The 11,301-nt window shown below is 48.1% G+C and overlaps 1 pseudogene; it reads right to left on the bottom strand.

Annotated features, from left to right (window-relative positions):
• Positions 1-5,793: 5,793 nt before the first annotated feature.
• LOC123993876 lies at positions 5,794-10,905 on the bottom strand (annotated as a pseudogene).
• Between the last annotated feature and the right edge of the window lie 396 nt (positions 10,906-11,301).

The following is an 11,301-nucleotide window of genomic DNA, read 5'->3' as shown; positions in this document are numbered from 1 at the left end:
ATGTCCATTTGACTGGATAATCTGCTGGCTGCCCGCGGGCGTTCAGAGAGGGTCCTGTGCGTTCCACCACCCAGCCCCTCCGCTCCCATTCCAATGGAGTTGGGAGGGGCTGCGCCGAGGGGTACCGGAGGAGGAGGCTTTCCCTGCACCAACTGTGGTCGGAGAGGACACACGTCTGATCGGTGCTGGGGGGGTCCGTCTGTGAGTAGAGATGGCAGGCGGAACGCTTCTCGGTCACCCCAGGTGAGTCAGCATCAAACTCACCCAGAACCCCTTGTTGGCCACATGTTTGTCTTAACTTTTTTCCTTCACTTTTTTCCCTCTTCCCAGCATAGGGCGCTAGTCGATTCAGGCGCAGCTGGGAACTTTATGGATCGCGGACTTGCCCTTAAGTTAGGGGTTCCGCTGGTGCCGATAGATTCTCCTTTCCCCGTGCACTCCCTAGATAGCCGGCCATTAGGGTCAGGGATGGTCAGGGAGACCACGGTCCCACTGGACATGGTGACGCAGGGGAATCATAGGGAGCGTATCAGTTTCTTTATTATTGATTCGCCTGCGTTTCCAGTGGTGCTGGGGAGTCCCTGGCTGGCCCGGCACAATTCTAAAATTTAGTGGAGACAGGGGGTTCTCCAGGGGTGGTCAGAGGAGTGTTCTGGAAGGTGTTTGGGTGTTTCCATCGGTGCCACGTCAGTGGAGAGTCCAGACCAAGGTTCCACGGTGTGCATTCCACCCGAGTATGCTGATTTGGCAATCGCTTTCAGTAAAGTGAAAGCGACTAAATTACCACCTTATCGACCGGGAAGGGATTGTACGATAGATCTCCAGGTAGACGCTGCGCTTCCCAAGAGTCACGTGTACCCGCTGTCCCAGGAGGAGACGTTGGCAATGGAGACATATGTCACGGAGTCGCTGGGACAGGGGTACATTCAGCCCTCCATTTCACCCGTCTCCTCGAGTTTCTTTTTTTGTGAGGAAAAAGGAGGGAGGTTTGCGTCCGTGTATCGATTATAGAGGTCTAAACGCCATCACAGTGGGGTATAGTTACCCTCTACCTCTCATCGCTACGGCGGTGGAATCGTTCCACGGAGCGCAGTTCTTCACAAAACTGGATCTCAGGAGCGCGTATAGTCTGGTGCGTATTCGGAAGGGAGACGAGTGGAAAATCGCATTTAGTACTACATCAGGCCACTATGAGTACCTCGTCATGCCGTATGGGTTAAAAAATGCTCCAGCCGTTTTTCAATCCTTTGTAGATGAGATTCTCAGGGACCTGTGCGGGCAGGGAGTGGTTGTTTACATCGATGACATTCTGATCTACTCGGCCACTCACACCGTGCATGTGTCTCTGGTGCGCCAGGTGCTTGGTAGACTGCTGGAGCATGACCTATACGTCAAGGCTGAGAAATGCGTGTTCTCTAAACAAGCCATCTCTTTTCTGGGATATCGCATTTCCACCTCAGGGGTAGTGATGGAGGGTGACCGCATTAGGGCCGTGCGTAATTGGCCGACTCCGACCACGGTAAAGGAGGTGCAGCGGTTTTTGGGTTTTGCCAACTACTACCGGAGGTTTATCCGGGGTTTTGGCCAGATAGCGGCTCCCATCACCTCACTGCTGAAGGGGGGCCCGGTGCGGTTGCAGTGGTCAACAGAGGCGGACGGAGCATTCAACAAGTTGAAGGCGCTTTTCACTGATGCGCCCGTGTTGGCGCATCCGGACCCCTCTCTAGCATTCATAGTGGAGGTGGACGCGTCCGAGGCTGGGGTGGGTACGCCACCAAAACTCCGCCCATGCGCTTTCTTCTCAAGGAAGCTCATCCCAGCGGAGCGTAACTATGATGTGGGGGACCGGGAGTTGCTAGCGGTGGTTAGAGCTCTGAAGGTGTGGAGACACTGGCTTGAGGGGGCTAAGCACCCCTTTCTCATCTGGACCGACCACCAGAATCTGGAGTATATTCGGGCAGCTAGGAGACTTAACCCACGTCAGGCAAGGTGGGCCATATTCTTCACACGGTTCCGGTTTACTTTGTCTTATAGACCGGGCTCCCAGAACGTGAAGGCTGACGCACTGTCCCGTCTTTACAACACGGAGGATGGGTCCACCGAACCTACTCCCATCCTTCCCGCCTCAAAGCTGGTAGCCCCAGTGGTATGGGAGGTGGACTCGGACATCGAGCGGGCGTTACGGGCTGAACCCGCGCCTCCTCAGTGTCCAGCGGGGCGAAGGTACGTGCCGCTTGGTGTTCGGGACAAACTGATTCGGTGGGCTCACGTCCTACCCTCCTCGGGTCACCCTGGGGTAATGAAGACAGTGGGGAGCCTTCAGGGGAGGTATTGGTGGCCTACGTTGGCTAAGAACGTTAAGGGTTTTGTCTCCTCCTGTTCAGTGTGCACTCAGAGTAAGGCTCCTAGGCACCTTCATAGAGGGAAGCTACAACCCCTCCCCGTTCCACACGGCCATGGTACATCTGTCCATAGATTTCCTGACCGATCTTCCGCCGTCTCAGGGGAACACCACGGTTCTAGTGATTGTGGATCGGTTCTCTAAGTCCTGCTGTCTCCTCCCATTGCCCGGTATCCCTACAGCCCTACAGACTGCGGAGGCATTATTCACCCATGTCTTTCGGTACTACGGGGTGCCGGAGGACATCGTTTCTGATCGGGGCCCCCAATTCACGTCTCGGGTATGGAGAGCGTTCATGGAACGCTTGGGGTCTCTGTCAGCCTGACCTCCGGTTATCACCCCGAGAGTAATGGGCAGGTGGAGAGAATGAACCAGGAGGTGGGTAGGTTTCTGCGGTCGTATTGCCAGGATCGGCCAGGGGAGTGGGCACGATACATTCCCTGGGCTGAAATGGCTCAGAACTCACTACGCCACTCCTCTACTAACGTGTCCCCTTTTCAGTGTGTGTTTGGGTACCAGCCGGTCCTGGCACCAGGGCATCCGAGCCAGACAGAGGCTCCTGCGGTGGAGGAATGGGTACAGCGCTCCAAGGAGACCTGGAGGGCCGTCCAGGAATTTCTACGACAAGCGAGTGGACGGCAGAAGAGGAGTGCTGACCGCCACCGCAGTGAGGCCCCCGTGTTTGTACTGGGGGACAGGGTCTGGCTCTCGACCTGAAACCTACCTCTCCGCTTGCCCTGCCAGAAGCTGGGTCCGCAGTGTGTAGGGCCCTTTAATGTCCTGAGGAGAATAAACGAGGTGTGTTATCGATTACAACTCCCTTCCTATTATCGTATTAACCCCTCGTTTCATGTGTCTCTCCTCAGGCCGGTGGTAGCTGGTCCCCTGCAGGACAGTGAGGTACTGCAGGTCCCTCCTCCCCCTCTGGACATCGAGGGGTCTCCGGAGTCCATTCTGGACTCAAGACGCCGGGTGAGGGGCCTGCAGTACCTTGTGGACTGGGTACGGTCCGGAGGAGAGGTGCTGGGTACCGGTGGGGGACATCTTGGATCCATCCATGTTGAGGGATTTCCATCGCCTCCATCCGGATCGCCATGCACCTCGTCCTCCGGGGCGACCTCGAGGCCGGTGTCGGCGCGCTGTGGGAGCCGCGCGTCGGAGGGGGTTACTGTCACGAGTCCGACCGAGGGTGTTTCCCCTTCCCGGACGGGTGGCGCTCGGCGGTCGTCGTCACCGGCCTATTAGCTGCCACTGATTGTTTTTCCTCCCCCTCCTTGTATGTTTAGTGGTAGCACCTGTTCATGTTTAATTAGTTTGTCTTTATTAGACAACCTTCGGCTCTGTTGGAGAGGTACGTGTTAGTGCCTGGTCGTGATTTTTTTCCATTGTACTTTTTGATTCCTTGTGGTTGGGAACGTATCATTTGTGAGGACCCTGTGGTGTGTTGGTGCTATTAAAAGACGCACAGCATTGAACTCTGTCTCCTGCATTTGACTCCACACCCACGACACCCGGAGCATTACATTTCTATCCTAATCTGACAATTATATGCATATTCAAGATTCTTCGCCTGAGAAATAGTTAGTTTCATGTGGGTAAGTTTTTCATCCAAACATCAAAATACTGCCCCTTACACTCAGCAGGGGACAGTATTAACAGGGGGCAGTAGTATCGGTGGAGCGCGCTCACCCTCCTTTAGATTTTTGCTGTTTGACACTTGTCATTTGCCATATGCCATTTTCAATATGGTTTGAATGAATTGGTGTCGAATTGAGTGGGATTTGCCATCGTGTATATGTTTCATACACTGCCAAAATTGTCCCATTCATTTTATCCATTTCAGGGGGGTTTTGTCTTCCCGGAAGACCCAGCCCTGGGGCACGACCTGAGTCCATTGGCCTATTTTAATAACACTCGCGGATGTCTACTAATCGACCTTACATTTGCAAAATGTAGATCCTCATTATTAACCATACGGGTAATGCCATCGGATTCCTTTATGTAGGATATGTACGAGTCTGCTGTTTATGATAATGCAGAGGATTTTACAAAGGTTGCTGTTGACGCATATCCCAAGGTAGTTATTGGGGTCAAATTTGTTTCCACTCTCGTGGATTGGGGTGATCAGTCCTTGGTTCCAAATATTGTGGAATAAGCCAAGCCAGAGGATGATGTTAAAGAGTTTAAGTACAGCCAATTTGTGGTTTGTATATTTTATAATTTCATTTAGGACACCACAAACCCCAAAGGCTTTTTTGGGGTGTTAGGGATTGTATTTTGTCCTGTACTTCAGTACGTGTAATTGGAGAATCCAGTGGGTTCTGCTAGTCCTTAATAGCTGAATCTAAGATTTGTATTTGAGTCAAAAGTTTGGACACACCTACTCGGGGGAGCTTCCATTAAAATTAAGTTCTGAAAACAAATCAATTCAATTAGATACCGTTAATGAGCATGTTGTTCATTCCTTTCACATTTTATAAGGTAATTCTCTTTCCCCATATGACAGTTTCCTGATATTTTAATAAAGTATCTTTGTAAATTTCAACGGTTCAATAGAAACACATTCTGCAAGTCCTTTCAAGTCTGAATGTTTTATTAAATTAACATTTGCATAAATGTATAATCAATTAATGGGTGAATGAGTGTGGCAGCAGATTCCTTTAGAAGGAACAGGTATGTTATGCTGTTCCACACGATGTGATGATTCAATTAATGGGTGAATGAGTGTGGCAGCAGATTCCTTTAGAAGGAACAGGTATGTTATGCTGTTCCACACGATGTGATGATTCAATTAATGGGTGAATGAGTGTGGCAGCAGATTCCTTTAGAAGGAACAGGTATGTTATGCTGTTCCACACGATGTGATGATTCAATTAATGGGTGAATGATTGTGGCAGCAGATTCCTTTAGAAGGAACAGGTATGTTATGCTGTTCCACACGATGTGATGATTCAATTAATGGGTGAATGAGTGTGGCAGCAGATTCCTTTAGAAGGAACAGGTATGTTATGCTGTTCCACACGATGTGATGATTCAATTAATGGGTGAATGAGTGTGGCAGCAGATTCCTTTAGAAGGAACAGGTATGTTATGCTGTTCCACACGATGTGATGATTCAATTAATGGGTGAATGAGTGTGGCAGCAGAATCCTTTAGAAGGAACAGGTATGTTATGCTGTTCCACACGATGTGATGATTCAATTAATGGGTGAATGAGTGTGGCAGCAGATTCCTTTAGAAGGAACAGGTATGTTATGCTGTTCCACACGATGTGATGATTCAATCGAAAGCCTTTCGATGCAGAAACCCACTCATCGGGGATAACCTATACCTTAGAAGATTAAAGCCACACACATAGACAAATTAAATAAATCAAAAGCCTACTAAACAGCCCAAGGAAATAAATAATTTATTATGTGATTAATATTTACACAACATCTTACAGAATATTAAATTATAAGCAATAACATGCTACTACACATCACTAGAGTGCTAACAAAACAATAACATCTGTCTAAGTTCAAACAGAAGTGGAAACTAAAAGGAGCTACTTCAAACTAATTGAGGCGATCATACTGTGTTACTCTACATTTCTCCTTTCCTTTCTTTGCATGGCAGAGTGTGAAGCAAATCCCTAGCAGGCATAGTACCTCCACCTAGTGTTCATATTTCAGATCAGCACAGAGGACGTGAAGAAGACGAGGAGAGGAATCCACTGTAAACTGCTGTTACGGTATTGAGCCTATGGGAGAATCTCAATGGAATTTCTGTGATTCCTCGTGTCCTCTCTCCTCTGTCTCCTTTTCAAAACCCAATGAACGAGAAGGTTAGATATCACACCCCTCCAAACCTTCTCATCTAATGGGTTTTGAGAAAAAGGTGAAGAGAGAGGACATGAAGAATCAAAGAAATTGATTGAAGACTCTCCCTATGTCTTGGTTGTGGCCCGGCCCATCAGAGCCTTCTTGGTGTTCCTCTCTGGCCTCAGCAGGATGATGTAACACTTTGGGCCGAACAGCGCCACCAGAAGGCCAAAGCTGGAAGCTAAGATGGCGAATATCTCCACAGCGTCTGCATACTTCCCAGGAGAGCTGATGTAGGCCGGGACGAAAGATATCCAGACAGCACAGAAGATGAGCATGCTGAAGGTGATGAACTTGGCCTCGTTGAAGTTGTCTGGAAGATTCCTAGCCAGGAAAGCCAAGAGGAAGCTAAGGAACGCCAGGAGGCCGATGTAGCCTAACAACGCTCCGAACCCTGCTACCGACCCCACCACACACTCATATACAATCTTATCAATATGGTAGCGTGTATTTTTGTGTGGAGTTGGAGAGGCTGAAACCAGCCAGGCTGTGCAGATAGCAGCCTGGAATGAGGTGAGAACCAGGACTGTTCCTCTCTGCTGCCCAGCACCAAACCACTTCAGGCTGGCATTGCCCCCGGGCTTAGAGGTCCTAAACACAGCCAGCACCACCATTGTCTTCACCAGTATACAGGAGACACAGAGAACAAAGCTGATACCAAATGCTGCATGCCTCAGCTGACACGTCCACAGCCGGGGCCGGCCAATGAACAGCAGCGAGCACAGGAAGCAGAGTTTGAGTGAAAGCAGAAGCAGGAAGCTGAGCTCAGAGTTGTTGGCCTTGACAACAGGTGTGTTCCGGTAACGGGTGAAGATTCCGAGGACCACTGCACAGATGAGGGCTCCTAGCAACGAGGCGGTCATCAAGGAGATGCCCAGGGATTCCTGGTAGGAGAGGAACTCAACCCCCTTAGGGATGCAGAGGTCACGATCCGGGCTGGACCAGAAGTCCTCTGGACATCTCAAGCACTCGGCAGAGTCTGACAGAAAGACAGACAAAGCAAATGTGGGCAACCTTTTCATCAGCCCCAAACCACCCTCAAAATCTTTAAATTATATTAATTTCACTGACCTGTGGTGTTGCTGACCTCTCCCTCCGCACAGGAGATGCAGTCGAAGCAGCAGACAGGCTCCCCCTTCTTCCTGGCTACACGGGTGCCTGGGGGACAGCTCTCACTGCATACTGATCGTGGGGGCTATAAGGATGAAGGTGAGGGGAAATTTAAGTTTTATTTAACTAGGCAAGTCAGTTAAATACGCAGTTTTATATGCCAATATTAATACATCCATATTTACACACTCATTTCTAATGATTCTTTGCCCTCCACTGGTATATGTTTACACTGTTTTTGTTGCAGTAGTGAAATATGCTATATTACTGTATAATTTATATATAACCTTTTTTGACTCAAAGTTCCAGAAAATTCTGTCCTCGTCCAGTGTGAGCTCTTGTCCTGCGGGGGCTGATTCGTCGATCACACCCACATTCTCCACCTGTACGCTCCCATCCTGGAGCCACGCCCAGTTCATAATGTCATAGATGGCCAGGGCGTCCCCGTTGTCATCAAAAGAAATGCGATCGCCTAACCCTGTGGTGAAGTTAACCCTCTGCAGGTAATGGACCAGCTGGTCAGAGGAGGGGGATGGAGGGATGGAGGGAACAGAGGGAAGAGAGGAAAGAGGAGGAGATTATGTAGACAAAAGACACTATGAAGTAAGGGAACCTTGACTAAGAAAACAGGAAACAGAAATAAACAGTTGGCAAGGTGTATATCTGCATCTGTTTGTGCGTAAGTGTGTGTGTGTGTATCCCACCTGCCAGTGCTCCAGTCTCTGTAGGCTGGCACAGCGGTTCCCACTGAAAGGTCCTCTCCCTGGCACACACTGCAGTAAGTCATGCAGGGCATGGGCCAGGGCGTACACTGCCTTATACACGTTATACTCCGGCCTGAGCTCAGACACGTCCCCATAGTTGGTCTCCACATCCCTCAGGTCCTCCTGACCTGTACATACATCACCCCCAGCCTCCACCCAACCTGCTGGGGGCTCCAACCTGCACCCAAACACAGCCTCCCAGAACTGTCTCACCTTACCAGAACAGAGAAGGAAATGTTAAAGAGAAACACTAGTTTTTTTCTTCTATATTGTAGAATGTATGGGCAAAGCCATTTAAATGTTTTAAACATAATGTATGAAGTAATTAAATAAATGGTTGGAGTTAAAAGACAACTACTTCACCATGTTGTTTCCAGGGTTATTGTCAGGATGGTCGTTGGGGCGGATGCTAAGCAGGAAGTCCCTGAGGCCGGGAATCTCTCCACGACGGATGGCGATACCCAGGGTACCCCCCAGGTAGGGCATGAGACGGGGGGTGTGAAACACAGAGGAGGAGGACCAGGCTTCACTGGCAATCCACTGGAGACCCTTCACATTCTGCACCACCACCTTGTAAAACGGGTTTTATACTTTATAATCTTGGCATCAAGAACAACACAGTGGTAATACACTGTAACACTTTAATACACTGTTGTTTGTGAGAGTAACATCCTACAGCTGTTATAGCTGTAATTATGGCTTTAGAATTCATTTGCTGATACTTTATTGAGGAAAAAACATACTTACTATGATTGCAATATGTGGTTGGCCCGCTAGATATCTTAATAAGATGGACGCACTAACTGTCCAGGGACACCGATATGTAAAATATATGCACACATCACTGACTGTAAGTGTCTTTAGATAAAAGCATCTGCTAAATGATATTACTAATATTATTATTATGATGTGTAAATCTCTCTGGATTAGAGCCTCTGATACTAAAATGTGAATGTATTGTAAGAGTTATTTTAGATCAACTGTCAAGATAAAATCATCTCTGAACCTCATCCACCAGAGGGAGCAGGTAGGCCTCGTTGGAGAACACCACCACCACACGAGCAGAGGAGCTCTTGATCTCTCCCACGATCCTCTGCAGCTCAGTGGGGCGGTTGTCTTTGGGCAGGACCTGGGAATAGGCCACACAGCCCCCTGACTCGGCCAGGCTTGAGTGGAAGGACCGGGCAGCATGAACTCCGTAGTCATCATCACTGAACACCAGTCCCACCCAGGTCCAACCCAACCGACGTAGGATCTGGATCATGGCTCGCACCTGAGATCACATCAACAGAGATTATACATTACTGGTGTTATTACAGAGACTGGAGAGTATAGAGAGATCAACATAAACTACATACATTATTTTTGTCACCTTTTATTTAACCTAATATAATCTTTAAAAAAAATATATTTAACATTTTTTAAAAATTGTAATGCCATTACACAGTATAAAGTGTATAGTGAGTATACATGGGAGCTGACGGTTCACTGTGTAATTATGTCATTGTAGTCTTCTTAGAGACAGACCTGGAAGGCGTCACTGGGGATGGTTCTGAAGAAGGATGGGTATTTTCCCCCGGTCGCTCAGACAGGAACACGTGGCGTAATGACTCACCTGAGGGAAATAAATATACAATGATTATTTTGTTATTCTTCAATGAATTAATATAATCTAAAGGTTTCATACCTAGACAGATTTAAGACCTAAACATGCTGTTTCTCACTCAAAGTGGGGTTTTGGAATACAAGAAGGATATTTCCAATAATGATGTCATCTTTCTATTCTTTCTGATTTACCATGGGAACCCGGAACAGCCCTAGGACACTGGAGATGGCGATGGAGTGTGTGGACCCTGGGTCTCCCACAATCCCTAGCACCGGGGGGTGACCCAGAACAAGACTCATCCAATAGGAACTCTTCCTCTGTCCCACTGGCCAATGACATGGCAGCACGGAACGATACTCCCAGCTTCAGGCAGTTGTCGTAGAGCTGGTATCCGAGCTTGATGTTGGGCAGAAGGTCAGGGTTTCTGTTGATCTCATCTACAGCAAACACCATAGTCTGGGCCTGCTGGAAACCAAAACTGTCAAAACTGACAGAGAAAAGGAACATTAAATCAATTTGTAAATGTTTTAAATCTCTCTAGAGGTGTTGAACCCTGTGCACCTCTTAAGGAGTGTGTGTGAGAGAGTGCTGTCTTAAGGGGTTGAGAGGAAAAAACAAGTTACTTTTGTCAAGGATAGATAATAAAATAGGTTAGTCTTTAGAAAGGGAAATTTGCTTAGAAAACAATGGAATACACACAATTTATTCAGAGATATTTTGAAACCGCAATGTACTATTCACCAATGTAACAAGAACCCAGTAGTTCTCCTGCACTAGGGTTGGTTAACACTGATCATAGTGAGGCTTCTTATAGTAGGGATGTCTATCTGTCCTTTTTAGGAGAGGTGCAGACACACATCCAGTCCAGTCCAGTCCAGTAGATGAATACTCACCCCTCACAGTAGAGCTGCTGGGGTTCTGATGTGAAAGATAGCTCAGGGAACACAGTGAAGTAGTGGACCTCAAACAGACCTCCCAGAATCACATCACCCTTCTGGTACATCCCATTCAGACTGAACTGCTCCCGCAGACGACAGGACGAGGAAGTGGACGAGGCAGAGGAGTAGTTCAATAGAAGGCTCAGAGATGAGGAGTTCAGTATCATGACTATAGATAGGTAAAGGTTAATATATTGCCTGAACCTCATAGCTGTACTCTGTCTCTCCCCGTCTCTCTCTTGCTTACTCTCTCTCCCTCTCTTTTATAGTGTAGAGTTGGGGGGGGGGGCATTGGGAGGGGAGGCAGGGTGGAGGGATTGCAGGGGTAGGGGAGGCAGGGGTTGGCTGGTAAGGGAGGGGAGTTAGGGTGGAGGTGGACACAGTTGCAGGTAGGATCTGAAACGTGGGAGTGTCAGAGAAAGACGATATGTGAACTGTTGCCACACGAAAAGGGCAACCAGGGAAGAACAAACACCATTTTAAATACATATTCATGTTTATTTATTTTCCCTTTTGTTAGCACATCGTTACAACACTGTATATAGACATAATATGACATTTGAAATGTCTCTTTTCCTTTGGAACTTTTGTCAGTTGAATGTCAGATTTTTTATTGCAC

The sequence above is a fragment of the Oncorhynchus gorbuscha genome, linkage group LG13 (genome assembly GCF_021184085.1).
Source record: "Oncorhynchus gorbuscha isolate QuinsamMale2020 ecotype Even-year linkage group LG13, OgorEven_v1.0, whole genome shotgun sequence".
Lineage (NCBI taxonomy): Eukaryota > Metazoa > Chordata > Actinopteri > Salmoniformes > Salmonidae > Oncorhynchus > Oncorhynchus gorbuscha.
This window is presented reverse-complemented; position numbering and strand designations above follow the sequence as displayed.